Source organism: Choloepus didactylus, chromosome 1 (genome assembly GCF_015220235.1).
Source record: "Choloepus didactylus isolate mChoDid1 chromosome 1, mChoDid1.pri, whole genome shotgun sequence".
NCBI classification, from domain to species: domain Eukaryota; kingdom Metazoa; phylum Chordata; class Mammalia; order Pilosa; family Megalonychidae; genus Choloepus; species Choloepus didactylus.
In genome coordinates this window covers 216906142-216922690 of record NC_051307.1, presented here as the reverse complement: position 1 = coordinate 216922690, position 16549 = coordinate 216906142, and positions in this window count along the sequence as shown.

The following is a 16549-nucleotide window of genomic DNA, read 5'->3' as shown; positions in this document are numbered from 1 at the left end:
CGCAATCTCTAGCCCCAGAAGCTTTAGACAGTGAGAAGTGGACCAAATGATCTTGAGGCCACCTCTGCCTACCTGCTAGCAATACCCTTTAAAACATAAAAGGGGACAAGTAGCCTGTTCTCCCTTATCTGTTATTGTTAATATTTGTTTAGGAAATAGAGACCTAATACCGGCTGATGGCTAAGTAAAGGTTTTCAAAATCTTCAACTGAGAGAATGAAAGATTAACTTTCAAAATTCCTATTTGGGTGACATTAATTTTCTTTGATTGAATCTCCATTTATCTTCCTCCTACCAGAGTACACCGTCTGTCGTGTATGTGTGCGTGTGCGTACTTGGGAGCTGGGGAATTGTGAAAGGAAGAATGAAGTGAAATATGGATGTATTCAGATTTTTTAAGTATCCCACACCATGGTTAAAATGTAGTTTCATGTAGCAATCAGGAAAAAGTGCATGACATATCACATCATTTGATGCTTTGAAAGGATAGCATGTAGTTAGTTGTGTTTTAGAAAGATAGTTTAAAAAATAACCTCAGCTCTTAATCTCAGCAACTTTGCTGAGCTTCAGCCTAAAAAATGTCCAGTCTTTTCATTTATTTTAACTTCTAGAGAAAACAGCACAGGATGAAAAATTTATTTTGAGTTTTCAGAGGTGGAAAAAGAGGGAGGGGACCTGTTTTCCATCTTACTTAACCCTTCTTCCCTCAGGCATGATTCTGGAGCTGAATAAAGACAATATGTTCCAAATTGCCAATCACATTAGTCTCTGTGTAGGCTGCCTAAAACATGCAAATGGCTCTGAAAAATGTCTCCCATTCTACAAAGATAAATGAAGGTGCACATCACCATCAATTGCATTGGAAGTCAAAGGAGGACAGAAAGTGTTGATAAATGAGGAAACTTTGCTTTACCCATAGACAAATATTCTGTAAGGAAACAGGAATGTTGATGGATTACATCAGCCTCCTGACTAGATGTACACCTGTAGTCTCTACTGCAGCATCGTCCCCACCACTGCCAGACAAATCTTCCTAAAGGATAGCTCTGTTCACTACACCCCCATACTCAAAAACCTTCAATGGCTCCCTATTGCCCATTAAGTAAATAACGGAAACCCCAAATTTTCATGCTGGTATTTAAGGCCCCAGTTGACCTTGCTATCCTTATTTTCCACAATTTGTTGCTATGTGTCCTATGTTCCACCCAAACTCAGCTACCAGGAGATCCTCAGCATTTATTATCAGAGCCCAATGCAGTGTTGATATTGCAAAAGGAAGTCAAAGCTATAATAATAGGAAAAAATTTACCAACGAATAGAGCACTTATGAAACTTGGGACTATCTCTAACATCTCTGTTGTTTGAGTCAATCTCTTGGTTTCTCTAAGATGGTCAGAAGCTCTAAACTTCCCTCAATACAAGATAAATACAATGTGAACTGATTACAGAAGACGCAACATGATATGAGGTTGAATAAAATCACGTAGAAGAAATCAATAGAGCTCTCAAATGTTTTTTTGCAAGTATGCCATCTTCATTGCCAATCTGTGAAAATCAAATATAAAGTTAAGAAGGTCCTCTGATTTTACCATACAATTGTGTCAGAAGTTTCTCACACATACACACACACATCACTCCTGATTCATTGTTTAAGACTTAGCATATATCTGTGATTTTAATGAACAATTTGTGGAATATAAATTCCACTTCTTTTTGTAAGTTTTTCTTTTATTTTTGATATAAATTTGCAAACTTCCCCCATTGTTTACTTTGAAATTTTGGTCCCCACTTTAAGTGAATTCCTTTTAATGGGATACCAATTTCCTTTGCTCCTTGCTCATATCACAAAATAGTCTATACTTTCTGTTCCTGCTGATTTGCATGTTTCTATCACAAGTCTCATTCCTTCCAGGTGCAGCTCAAATACCACTTCCTCCAAAAATCCTTTCCAATCTCTGTGTTAAAAAGAATCTTTCTCCTCCAAACTGCCAGCACATTTTATGTGTAGCAACAATGGAATATTTCATATGCTACTTTGAGATATGGGTTCTTGAGCACATAGGCTAGACTGAGGGCAGGTATTATATAGTTCTCATCCCTTCATTCAGCTAATATTTGTTGAACTCTTTTGAAGTATGAATCAGTGCCCTGGGGTCAGTGGGGAGACAACATTGTTTCTGTAAACCATGTCTTTAATGAATTCTATTTATTGAACAAAAAGCAAACAAGAAAATGAAGATTCGTGTTTCCTTTTTATGGGCTTTCCCAAAGTGAATGTAACAACTGATATTTTTGAAGGGAGATTTATTACAACAAGGGGAGATTTATTACTTTTCACTGTGGGCCTGTGTTCAAAAGGAATAGTTTCAATGGGACATGACTGTCCCCCCTTGCAGGGTCTCAGTACACTGGTCAGGTCCCACGCTGCTTCCTGTTCTTCTAACCCAGTTGTTCATCATCTGCTGCCTGGCTGCTGGGGGCCTACAAGCACACATTGCCCCGGTGCATTGATGGAATGGTGTGGGATGGATCTGTAGGCCCTGTCCCCTGTGAGTCCCATGCCTTATTTGCGACAGTTAGATAGTTTTTGAAGAACTGGAAAGTTGCTTCTCAGAGCAACATTGGCCAATAATACCCAGGTTGGTCCAAGCCTGTGATACAATTACTCCTTCAAGGAGAGGATAGAGAAGGTGGCTATTGGCTGGAATCTTTGCAACACTGATCAGTGTTACATGTCAGCATTTGAAGAGAACCCTGAATTTAAAATGCCAAGGAACAGAGAGTTTAGAGGTCACTTGCTGAGGCCAAGTGCATAACACATCTGCCCTCCTTAAGTTTGGCTACTCTTACCTACAATAACATCTTCAAAAGGTCCTATTTACAAATGACTTCACACCCACAGGAAAACAAATCAAGATTAGGATATTAACATGTCTTCTTTGGGGTACATAATTCAATCTACCACAGAATTCAAATTCAAATATTTTTGTAAACACAGTATGTTCCTAACATAATTCAATTTTGGATGTGATGTGGCCTAAGGATGCCAGTTTGCAAATCCCAGTTTAGGAGAGCCGTAAATCTCCATTTTTAATTACTTTTTTATTTTATTCAATCATTCATTCGTTTGTTCATTTATTTTTCTGCTGAGGCATCTTTCTAATAGCTGTTTGTACTGAATCCATGGCTCTCCTCATCCAGATCACTAATAGAAGATCCAGTTCTTCTATTAAAGCAAAGGACAAAGAGTTTTTAATGTTGAATTCCAAACTTGTGTATACCCCTGGGACCGGCCTGGAGACTACAAACTTATTCTTTTAAACCTAATGAGATAGGGAGCTTATAGATGGCTGATCTGCACTGCGTTAACCCCTTTCCTGGCGGCGCCGCAGGGTGCGTCCCCAGCTGCCTCTGGGGAGGGCCCCGGGAATCCTCCACTCCTGTCTTTCCCAGAACCAAAGCTGGATGACCAAGTTTCAGCATTTCTTCACTGAAGGGTCCTGGGGACTATTTCCAAGCTCAGCTGAAGCATAGGAGAGTGAAGGGAGAGAAGAAATATTAGGTGCTGTGACTGAACTATTCCCGTTTTCCCGCACAAGGGCCCAGCCCTCCATGTGAACGGACTTGAAGCAGGTTCTCAACCTTGGCTTTAGGTTGGAAACACCTAGGGAGCTTTTTTTAAAAAAATACTGGTTCTAACTCCCAGAGAGTCTGATTTAATGGGCTTGAGAGAGCCTAGACAGCAGGATGGTTAAGCTGCTTCCAACACGCAGCCAAGGTCGAGAACTACTGGCCTAGACCTTTAGACGTGCGTGTTCCGTGGGACTGTGGAGACGGTAAGTGGTCTATGTGAGTGCTCCTGTTACCCAAATTCCTTCCCTTCCTCATTCCCACTGTGTTTTCTATAACCCCTTTCCTTTCTCTCTTGCACTCATATCCCCCCAATCAACATACATAAACAAAATCCAGCCTCCTTTATTTTTCTTATGTCTAGATAATATTCCAGTCTTAGGCATGCCTTAAGTATGAGAGTTCCCACCTCTATATTAGATTATGTAACATTTTTTCCCTTGCCACTAAATAGTTGTCATAAATGTAGTTGTAGTGGCTGCATAATATGTCATCATGTGTATACGTGATCATTTATAAAAACAGTCCCCTATTCCAATAAATTTTGGTTATTTTCCATTTTGTAATATTGTAAATGATGTCACTGTATTTAAATATAAATATTTGTCCACTCCTCTGATTAATTCCTTAGGTGAGATCCCTAGTAGTGGAAATTATTGGTGCAAAGATAAACTTGTTTAAGGCTTTAAATATATATTGCCAAACCACTTTTCAAAGGAGGTGCACTCATTGAGAAAACCAACCGGGATGGTATTCTTTGATTAATCCTTTGTTGCTGAGATGGATACATTTCAATTGTCTGGCATAATTTAAACGGAATTCAATTAAGGCTCATTTTGCTGGCTGTACCTTCCAGTAACAGGTATTAAACAAGAGGTAATATTAATAAGTATTTGTTACAGCGTCCAAATAGAACAGCATTTTATTTGTCCTCTTGCACAACTTCATTAGTACACTGTACCTACTTTTCAAATCAATAAAGGCCTTAAATTATTTTCATCTTGAGTAACTTCCCTTATAATTGTAACGAAATAGAACATGTCCATGAATCATGAGCCAGGTCTGTGGACGTACTGCAGGGGAATCATCTAGGGTTGTTTTAAGCAACACAAAGTCCTGGATTCCTTTCATGTCAGATTCAGATTTACTATATTTCATGTAGAGTCTGAGAATCTATATTTTTACAGAGGCTGTGCAGGTGATTCCAGTCTGTGGTCAAGTTTTGGTATCACTGTCATGTGTTACAGTGAAAATGTCTTTATGACCCTCAGGTACATATAAATCACAATCCTCCTTAAACTTTACACCTCTTATTTGAAGCAGCAATTTAAGAATTATTCGACCATGGTATTCTTTCTGAAATTATAATGGATTGAGGTAGCATCAAATGCTTATGAACTAAAATTCACAACAGGATAAAAGTAAAATGTTCTTGCAGATGAAGTAATTGCTGCAGGAAATTATCATATGATTAACCTGTTTAATATATAATAGAGATTAAATAATACTACAAATATGTTAGAATTATAAGGCATCAAATACATAGCAGAAACCAGTGATCATTAAGACGATAGTGTATCCCTCTAGGGGGTGAGCGGGTAAGTATGTCTCAAGCATCAATTTACAGATTAATACCTGGCTTTGATGAATTGGTATGACCTTTGTTCTCGGGAATGGCACACCGTTTTCTAAGTCACATACCTCTGTTTATTATGTTATACATATGCATGTATATATGTGTGTACATGTTAGGAAAACTTGGGGGGGTGGAATCAATGTTGATATCTTTATAGAATTCCCATAAACAGCACAGGGAATGCTGACGAATACATTTGCCACTGACTGTCATAATTAGGACATATACAGTTGCAAGGAGAAATATATTCATACTGACTCATGTAACAAAGAGGTTTACGGAAAGGGTACAAGAACGTCTCACATAAACCAAGCCCAGAAATGACAGCAAGGCTTCCTCAGAACTGGCGTGACCAACTCCCCCACTGTGCATAGTCTCTGATCTCTACTCACTTTGCAAATATATTCCAGCCCCCTGCCTAATTTGAATTGCAGCAATTTGCTCATTTCTCAGGTCTTACAACAAGTCACCTCTGGGACAGTGCCTGCCGTGCATCCTGTATCACCATGGGCGTTTAGTAGGCCCTTGTTAAGCTTGGTTGTTGAGAAGCAATGTCTGCAGACACCTGGAGTTGCAAAGGTCAAACTGCCTGAGGCTTCAGATTTACAATTTATGTTACAGGTGAGAAATGAGCAAATGAATTCCAAGACCCTTAGGGCGATGAGCTCCCATGTATTAGGCAAATAATCAGAGCAGCATTTGGAGGATTACCAAGCACCCACAAAAGTCAGATAATTAAATTGGCAGAAAAATCACAGTGATATCTCTGTGATTTTTATATGCAGACACACACGCACATACACTTACATATACACACACTCAATGACTCCTGGCAGTGTACCCTGTTTTTCTTTTAGACCTGATTATTTGGAGTCTAAATGGAGAAGGGGACTTCTGGAGTAGAGGTACCCACTGGTGAATAATTCAGGTATGATAAAATATTTCTTTACAACATTGAGGTTTTTCTTCCTAAAAGAATTATCTCTGATAATATGTGATAATTCTAAAATATGCCAATACCCAGTGAAAAGTTTTCTTATCCCAAATTCACAGCACCCAGAAATAACCAGTGTATGTACATAGTTCACTGCATGTACATACATTTCTGTATTCATATAGATTTAATATTGATAGGATAATACCATATATAGTATTCCACAACCTCTTTTTCTCTTCTGCTACATTTTGATGCTTTTCATATCAGTACATAAATTGGCTACAGAATTCTTCACTGTATGGATGAACTATGATTTGTTTGACCACTAGCCTTTCCATGGACATTGATTTTCCTTCTAAATTTTTGCTCTTACAAATATCTGTGCAATAAATTCCAATGTACACACACATATCTTGTTTTCATAGATTATTCCTCAAAGTGGTATTTCTGGATTTGTCTCCAATTAGTTCGTGCCAATGTCTTTGTAGTAGTGGGCAGAATAACTCCTCCCCTGCAAAGAGTTCACATCCTAATTTCCAGAACCTGTAAAAATGTTAGGTTATATGGCAAAGGGGAATTAAGGTTGCAGATGGAATTAAGGTTGCTAATCAGTTGACCTTAAAATAGGAAGATTATACTGATTATCCTGGTGGGCCCAAGGTATCACAAGAGTACTTAAATGTGGAAGAGGGAGGTTGAAGAGGAGTCACTCAGAGGAAGATGTAACTTCAGAAGATAGGCACAAGGAGATGCAACATTGCTGGCTTTGAAGGGGAGACAGGTGCCATGAGACAGCCGTCCGAAGCTGGACAGTGCTAGGAAACAGTCTCCCCTGGAGCCTCCAGAAAGCAGTGCAGCCCTGCCAACACCTTGAGTGTAGCTCAGTGAGACCCATTGTGGACTTCCAGCCATACAATACCATACCATACCATACCATACCATACCATACCATACCATACCATACATACATACATACAGTACAATACATACAATACCACACAATAATACAATACCATACAATAATAAATTTATGTTGTTGTAAGCCCCTAAATTGGTGGTGATTTGTTACAGCAGCAGTAGAAAACTACTACAGTCTACTCCCAGAATAATTTAGTCAGGGTCAGTCTAGGTTCTTCACTTGTTTTGATCTTGAGCTCTACATTAAGGTGAAAGGATGACCCCTCCTGATAATCCATGATAATCTCCCTATGTTAAGGTCAGCTAATTAGCAACCTCAATTCTGTCACACCATGGTGTTGTATAATAAAGAATTGGCTGGTCTGTGTCCCCAATTAATTGTCTTAATAATAATCCATATCGCTGGTTCTCAACCTGTTGCTTTTTCTCGTATCCTATCTTCCCAGTGTCCAGCTGTGAGAGAATGTAGATGAGTTCACCACACTGCCAATGACAGCTCCTTTTGTTCTTGCCTTCCTATAGTAGAGGCAGTAAATTCCTCAATTCTCCCTTGCATGTGATGTGACATGTGACACAGTTCTGGCCAGTCAGGGAAAGTCTGCTCACCTCTCTCTTCCCTCTTTTTCCTGCCTTTACTGAGGACATGAAGGCTGGACCTACAGCAGCCAAATGCCAACCCTTGGGAAGAGACCAAAAGAGTGTTAGAGATGTTGGACCTGACATCACTGAGTTCAATGCTGACTTCTTGTTTTGTGAGAAAAATAAACTTACACTTATAGAAACCACTGTTAGTTACTTTTCAATAATTTGCAGTCAAAAGCACTCCTAGAAGTTAGAACCCCCTTCCATCTTTATTCATCTTTTATTCCCTTTCTCTCTTGCATTTAATCCTATCCAACCTTAGCTACCTCCTTCCTGAAGCTTCCTCACTGTTTCAGCCTTGATGTCTCCTCCAAAGCCCTCTGGCACCATCTGGGCCAATCAGTTGGTACTTAATGTTGTATTTCCCCCTGACTGCCGCATGTGTGCCATCCTTGGCTGCTCACACAAGCAGAGCTGCCCAATAGAACTTTCTTCAATGATGGATGTAATCTATATCTGTGATGTCCAATATGGTATCACTAGTTCATATGTGGCCATTGAGCACTTGAAATGTGGCTAGCAACAGCAAAGAACTGAAATTTTAAATTTAATTTAATTTAAATTTAACTAGCCATATGTGGTAAGTGGCTATCATTTGGTCAGCACAGCCCTCAAGGGTCAATTCTTTAAGAAAACAGCCATGATTAATAAATTTCTTTGCCTCCATCAGAGGGGTAGGCACTAAGTAGATAATAAATCATTTGTAGATGACCATTAATTACTCCACATTGCCCAAAGCTGTGATTGCCAATCCATGTGACTACAGGAAATGGACAGGTAATTTAAATGGAAGAAGTGTACTGAGTATTACAATAGGGAAGGATGGGGACTGTGGCAAACTGTCTAAACTGTTCCAATTTGCTAATGCTGCCATTATGCAAAATACCAGAAATAGATTGGCTTTTATAAAGGGGGTTTATTTGGTTACAAATTTACAGTCTGAAAATGTCATGAAAATGTCCAAATTAAGGCATCAACATTAATATCCCTTCACTGAAGGAAGGCCAGTGGCGTTTGGAAAACCTCTGTTAGCTGGGAAGGCACGTGGCTGGTGTCTGCTGATCCCAGATTGTGTTTCAGCTCCTCTCTCAGCTCCTGTGCGTTCTTCAAAATGTTGCTCTTGGGGCATTTTGTCCTCTCTTAGCTTCTCTGGAGCAAAGTGTCGGCAAAAGTCTGCTTTCAATGGCCATCTCCAAAATGTCTCTCTTGGCTGCAGCACCAAGCTCCTTCTGTCTGGGCTCTTACAGGGCTCCAGTGATTTAATCAGGACTGACCCTAAATGGGTGGGGTCTGTATCTCCATGGAAATAGTTGCCCACAATTGATTGAGTAGCATCTCCATGAAAACAATCAAAGGATTCCAACCTAATCAACACTAATACATCTGTCCCCACAAGATTGCATTAAAGAACATGGCATTTTGGGGGACATAATACATCCAAACTGGCACGGAGGGCTGTAGCTTTTTAGCAACAGATGATATTGCTATGGCAAAGAGGAGTCAATATGGCCAAATATTCCCATTTTTCAAGAAAATCTAGAAATTTAGATACTTGAATGAAAACACTCGATTTTTTAATGTTGATAATTGAGTCAAAAAATTTTAAAAAGAACATGGGTAAAACAAATAAAAGACATATGTTGGCCATATTTGGTCAGAAAGCCACCGACTTGAGGCCTCTGGCCCGAAGATAAATTTAAGATTCTTCCCAACCTAGCCCCAGAAACCTGCAGATGTTCCAGGCTCGTCCCCTTTTATTCCTTCCAAACGTAATCTGCTCTAGCAACATGGGACTACTTACAATTCCCCAAATATGTCCTACATTCTTGTGCCCTTATGATTTTGCTTCTCCCATTCTCAACGCTTCTATACATCCTTAAACCTCCTTGTCGTCATAGGAAATTCCTATTTATTCTTCAAAGTTCAGTTCAGATGTCCTTTCATCTATAAAATCTTCTCTAAATCTGCACATATCAAAAGACTAGCATAGCCCTTTGCACATAGAGCTTCTATATTACTTTTTCAGATGGGATTAGAGTAAGTTGCTTATTAACCAGCTTAAGAAATAACAATTTTCAGTTTCTAAGTGCTGTGCTAAGTGACTTATATAACTAACTACACTAAAAGACATATAGCTTATGACCAGTTCTCCCCAGGATTAAATAACTAAGTTCTTTCTGTTATTTCCTTCTCTGTGAAGGGTGGTAATAATAGTAATTACCTCCTGGGATATGAAGAGTAAAAGAGAATCTGCATGGAAAGCACAGTGTCAGGCACACAGTAAGTGCTCAATAAATGTTTGCTCTCATTTTCATTACTAACCCAGTATTATGCCATGTAGAGGTGTCCATATGTGAGGTAACACAATCACAAAGAAATGCCTTATATTAGGAGATCTGTTCAAGAGAATTATATTTAGGGGCTCAAGTTTGATACCAACAGTTTTTCTTTTCTCTTTTTATTATGGTAAAATATACATAATTTAAAACACATACATAACAAAGCATACAATTCACCACTATTTTAACAACCACCACTATTTCCAGAAAGTTTTCATTATCCTAGAAAAACTCTGTACTCTTTAAGCAACAACTCCTCACCCTCCCTCCCCTCAGTCCATGGTACCCTCTAATCTACATTTTGTCTGTATGAATTTGCCTATTCTAGATATTTCATGTACCTGGAATCATAGAATATTTGTCCTTTTGTGTCTAGCTTCTTTCACTTAGCATAATGTTTTCAAGGTTCATCCACGTTGTAGCATGTATCAGAACTGCATTCCTTTTTGTGGCTGAAAAATATTACATTGTATGGATATATCAAATTTGCTTTATCCATTTTTTTGTCAATGGACACTTGGTTGTTTCCAACTTTTGGCTGTTGTGAATAATGCTTTTATGAACATTAGTGAACAAATATCTGTTCAACTCCCTGTTTTAATTCTTTGGGGTATATATATAGTCTTATGGAATTGCTGGGTCATATGGTAGTTCTATAGTTAACATTTTGAGGAACTGCCAAACTGTTTTCTACAATGGCTGCGCCATTTTTCATTTCCTTTCTGTGTCATCTTAATTCACAAGGTATGTTCCCAAACTGGGCAGTCACCTGCACCTCTCATTCCTCAATATCAGATGCTTAGAAAGATAACTTCTTTTCTCTCTGAATTGCCTCTTAAACATATCCTAAAATGAATTCTGCATATACCATGTAGCTTAGTTTGTCAGACTATCCAACTAACTTAAGATTCAAATTTGATGAAAAATCCATGCAACTGCTTTATCCTGAAATAGCAAGTAGAGAAACAATTTTGTTTATATAGAATTTTCCCTTACAAAAATGCTGTGACTAATATAAGAAAGATTTCACATGAACTAGAATGAAGGTATGTCACTATTACAAAGAGTTAATAATGGGGTGGCATATGGGGAAAATGCAATTAATGCAAACTAAGGTCTATAGTTTACAGTAACATTGTAATAGTCTTTCATTAATTGCAGCAAAGGCACCATACCAAGGCTAAATGTCAATAATAGGGGGATATAAAAGAGAGGTATGGCATTTTTTTTTCCTTTCATTTTGGAAGAAATTGGAATGTTCTCATATAGATGGTGGTGGTGAGTTTATAACTGTTGTTATACCATTGATTGTACACTTAGGTTGGATTATACAGTGCATGAATAAAACTGTTAAAAGAAAAGTAAAATAAAATTACGTTTTAAATATGAAAAAGTATGCTGTGACTTAAGTATTATGGATTTTATTTTATGGATTGAAAATCTGAAGGTCAAAGAGGTTGAGAAGTCTGCCCAAAGCCGCATGCATGTTGGAGCAGGGATTTAAACTCAGGTCTGATTGAAATTGAAGCCAAACAATTCTAAAGCTGATCTCCCTACTTCCCAGATGGGTAAGGAAAGTGATTGACTGGGTAACTCGGCAGGGCTGGGACCCTAATTCTGTCTCCTGACTCCAGGGGCTTCTTCCGTTCTAGCCAATCGCCTCTCCATTAGTAAGGAAGTTTGCACCACCCTGAAGGATTGATTGAGTTTCTGCAGAGCAGGGCTAGCAGCTGCTTCTGTAAAGGGAATTTGAAGCGGTCTAGCATCTCTTTAAGATACAGTCATTTGGGATAACAGCCAGAATCAGATCCAAGGAGCAACCTGCACAGCACTCAGACTCTTAAGAGGGGTACAAGGTTGTCCTTCAAGGGCAAGGCTGCAAGGACGCTGGCTTCCCTGACAGCCAGACCAAAGGATAAGGGGCATGGACCAGTCTTCACAGACAAACGGCGAAGCTCTCCGGAGACGCAGCCCAGCTCTTCTTTGTTTCTTCACAGCCTTTAAAAACTGTAGAATATACAAAAAGATATATTTCAAGTGCCTCCTGAGGAATACCTCCATTTCTTGAAAGAATAGTGTTTGTAATGCTATGAAGCCCATAGCTTCTAAGAATTCTTTAGAGTGGCAGAAATTCACAAAAATCCTTTTTTATTTAATCGTTGGGAAAAATGGATTTAAATAAACTAGTAAAGTGATTATCATAAAATATATGCTAATGTGTACATTTTTAAATTTAGTGTTTCTACAGCAATACCTCCTTCTCTTAAGAAGAATAGTTGTTGCAGTTTTCTGACTAAAAATGTCCTGTTCATCCAAGGAGAATATACAGACGACACAAATAAGAACATTTAAGTCTGCTACCATCCCATCACGCAGAGTTAGCTGCAGTTAATTTCTTGGAGTTTGTGTTTCCAGTCTGTTTTTAAAAATACATATCATACTTCTTTCTTACTTGATTTTTCTTTTAAACCCTTAAAATATTATGAACACCTTGTGATGGAACTGTTCTGCATTTTGACCATGATGGCAGTCAAATCTACATACGTGATAAAGTTGCATAGAAATAAATACATACACAAATGAGTTCTGTGGATTATATCAATCAATGCCCATTTCTAGGTTGTGATACTGTACTCTAGTAATGCAAGAGGTTCTCTTTGGGAGAAACTGAGTGAAGGGTAAACTAGACCTCTCTGTACTGTTTCTTACAACTGCATGTGAATCTACAACTATCTAAAAACTAAAAGTTAAAAATAACCTCAAAAATATTCTGAACATCCTTCCATCAATAAACATTGTCATGCCATATCATTGTTAATGGCTGCCTAATTTTCCATGATAGAGATATACCATGATTAGTTTAACCAATTCTCAAGCAAATTCCCTTTGAATAAGGCCATAGGGACCTGAAAAACTGCTCATTTGCAGACATTGCTCTAAATTTGCATTGATAAAACCAGAAAAGATCTTAGTAATCATATATACCATTTTATTGAAGGGGAAATTAAGGCCCAGAGAAGCAACGTGTTTTGTTTAGAGCCAGAGAACTAGTGAATGGGAAAGCCTCACCTAGAACCTTGGTCTCCAGACACCCATCTCTTACGAGGTAGAAAGTAAGCTTAGGGGAGAACTTCTGGGGAAGATAACAGAGTAGAGAGCTCCAGGACTCAGTCCTTCCACCGAACAGCTATTAAACCGGCAGGAACTGTCTGAAACAACCGTTTTGAAACTCCAGAGGCCAGAAAAACACTGTACAGCTTCCAGGGAAGAGCGGGAGGAAGAGGCTGATAAATGATGGCAAAGAAATGTAAAATACTCTTTCCATCCAGAGGCTACTGGCCCCCACCCCCCACTCTCACGGCATACCACCACAGGTTCCTGTCTCTGGCTAGGTGCTGGTGACAGGGAAGGATATAAAAGTCCTCTCCCCCAAGAACAGGGGTGTGCATGGCCAATCACTGGTCATGGCTTATGATTAATGAATTTGGGTCGCTGGGTCCCAGCTCTGAGGGTAGCTATTGTTTCACCCTGTCCTGGACAGGGGCAGAGGCGGTGGAGATTTAAAGATGCAGCACTTCCTCAGGGCTGCAGGGAATGGTTAGCTAAAGGGCTGCATTTGCACGACAGGCCAGGAAAGCCCAGCTTTGGGGAGCCATCAGAGAAGCTTTTGGTGTCCTTCCTGACACCTTCCACAGGGCACTTGGGAGACAGTCTACACCTCCTTTGTGGGTCCCTGGCCTGGGAAATTCCTCCCTGGGTTGACCCTCCTTCCAGAATTTGCCCTCCAGGCAAAAGCAGTGTGTGACAATGAAAGGAGTGTGCACCGCTATAGAGGCAGACAGTCTGGGACAAATGCCTGCCGGCTTCAAATACCAGGCAGAGGGAGGTTTGTCCCTTGGGAAACGGGGCACAACCAAACTCCTGTAAATAGGGCAGTTCCAAAACAACTAACAAGCAAAAGCCCAAGGCAAGACAGAGGCACAGAAAGATGGGAAAACCCCGTACAGTGTAATCACCTTGGGCAGACCTTCTGATAGGAGGGCTGAACCTCAAGAAAATCTCTCTTATTGCTATCTGGTTACAAAGCCAAGAAACAGACATCCCAGGGGGGTAAATCCCAGAGTTAACATTTTAAAATATTAAGAAATACAGTGTTCAACAAGGGAGTGCAAGACGAACATAGAAATAGGAAATGTTGGCCCATCGAAAGGAAGAAGATAAAAATACAGAAAACACCAATGAAGGAGGATGTGGACATACCAAACAAAGCCTTTAAAAAATGATCTTTAAAATGCTCAAGGAGATGAAGGAAAGTACAGAGAAAGAATCAAAGGAAATCAGGGAAACAATGAATGAGCAATATGAGAGTCTAAGTAAAAAGAATTCTTAAAAAGGAACCAAAGAGAACTACTGGAGTTGAAGACCACAATAACTAAAATGAAAAATGCCCAGGAGCAATCAAAAGCAGATGGGAGCTGACAGAAGAAAAAAATCAGTGAACTTGAAGACAAGAAACTTGATGAGCAGCGAAAAGAAAAAAGAAATAGTAAAAGCAAAATAGCCTAAGACAGCTGTGGGACACCATCAAGCGCACCAATATACACATTATGGGAGTCTCAGAAGGAGAAGACAGACAGAAAGGGGATAAGGAATATTCAAAGAAATAATGACAAATATTGCATGATCTGTTTTGAAATGATTAGAATAAGCAAACTCCTAGAGTAAGAATCTAGAATATAGGACATCAGGGGACAGGGTGGGGATAGGGAATGGGAAGTAAAGGCTTAAAATGTACAGGGTTCCTATTTGGAATGGTGATGATGGAAATGTTTTTTTTTGCATAATATTTGGTGATGATGGTAGCACAACACTGTGAATACAATTAATAGCATTAAATATATATTTGGATATGAATAAAAGGTGAAATTTTTTATTGTATATATGGTAACGGTAAACATTTTTTAAAATCCATGGAACTACACTACACAGTAAACCCTAAATGTTACAATGGACTTAAATTAATATAGAGCTATAAAAATGGGCTATTATCAATTGCGACAAATGTTCCACACCAATGTAAGGTGTTGCTGGTATGGTGGTATATGGAATACTGTAATTTATGCATGATTGTTCTGTAAACCCACAACTTCTCTAACAGGCAGAGGGAGGTTTGTCCCTTGGGAAACGGGGCACAACCAAACTCCTGTAAACAGAGCAGTTCCAAAACAACTAACAAAGGAAAAAAAAGTAAGTTTAATGAATCATGGCAAAACATATTACAGATACCACAACCAGTTGATAGCTTAGGATTTTTTTTTTAATTTTTTTTTTAATACTTTACTGATTTATAAAGAGCAAATAGCAAAATGGTATAAATAATAATAGGGTTTCAGCACAAATGCCTACATGGGCAGGCAGTAACGTGAATGAGTGAAGTGGAGTACACGGATTATGATAGAGTGGGGTGAGAACTATGGACAATCTAGCCACAGCAGTTGCTTCCAGTTAATTGTTGCTAGATCAGAATGCATGTGTTGCCAAAAGGAAATTTCAGACTTAATGTAAAAATTTGACTTTTTAAAAAATGTTTGCACCATATTCTTTAAAGTAAGCAAACAAAGAGAACTACCTGAGTCAAGCAAAATATGCTTGTGGGCTGGTACCATTTTTGGGGCTTCATGTTTGTGACAGTTTTTTGACTGCTAAAGTGTGGTCCAATCTGTATTATAAAATATACATAAACAGAAAAAAATCTGGGGGAATAAGTATAATAGCCATTACCACTGATACGTGGATATACTGAACATTTGTCATTTTCAGGGGCCACCCAGCACCAGAAATACATTCCTGTGGCTGAAGAGTCGCCCACCCACGTCAGAGTCTTCTCCCGCTAGATACTGGCTTTCCCAGCCTTCCTTGCAGCTGCGGCATAAGCACGTGACTTAGACGCTACCAATCAGATGAGCTGCCCCAGTCTCAAATTGGAAAATATTGATACCAAGAAACAGAACTGTTCCCACTCCTCACTGGGGAAGGTGGGACGATGGCAGTTACAGGCACTTCCTGGAGGCTTCAGTAACAGTGGGAGAGGCCGTGTTCAATGGTAGGAACTCTGCAGAGCCCAGGTCCAAGCTCTGGTTTTCGTGCCTAGTAAAAGCAAGTATGGGATCTTCGTGGGGTCAGTTCTGTAGCCTGATTTTGAGAATTGTTCCTGTCTGTTAGCATCCAAGCCTAGTTCTCCCAGAGATCATCTCCTTTTTTCAGCATCATTTAATAAATTCCAATTGAGCTTAATTCAGTCAGAATTGCTCAGTGTTACTTACAATGGAGAGCCCTGACTGATGCATGGGATTGGGGTGGTGTTTGCACAAAGTCGTGAGGAGCAACTCTTACTTTCTCAATTTTATATTTTTTATATCTCTGTAGTATTTACATTTTAAACATCAGT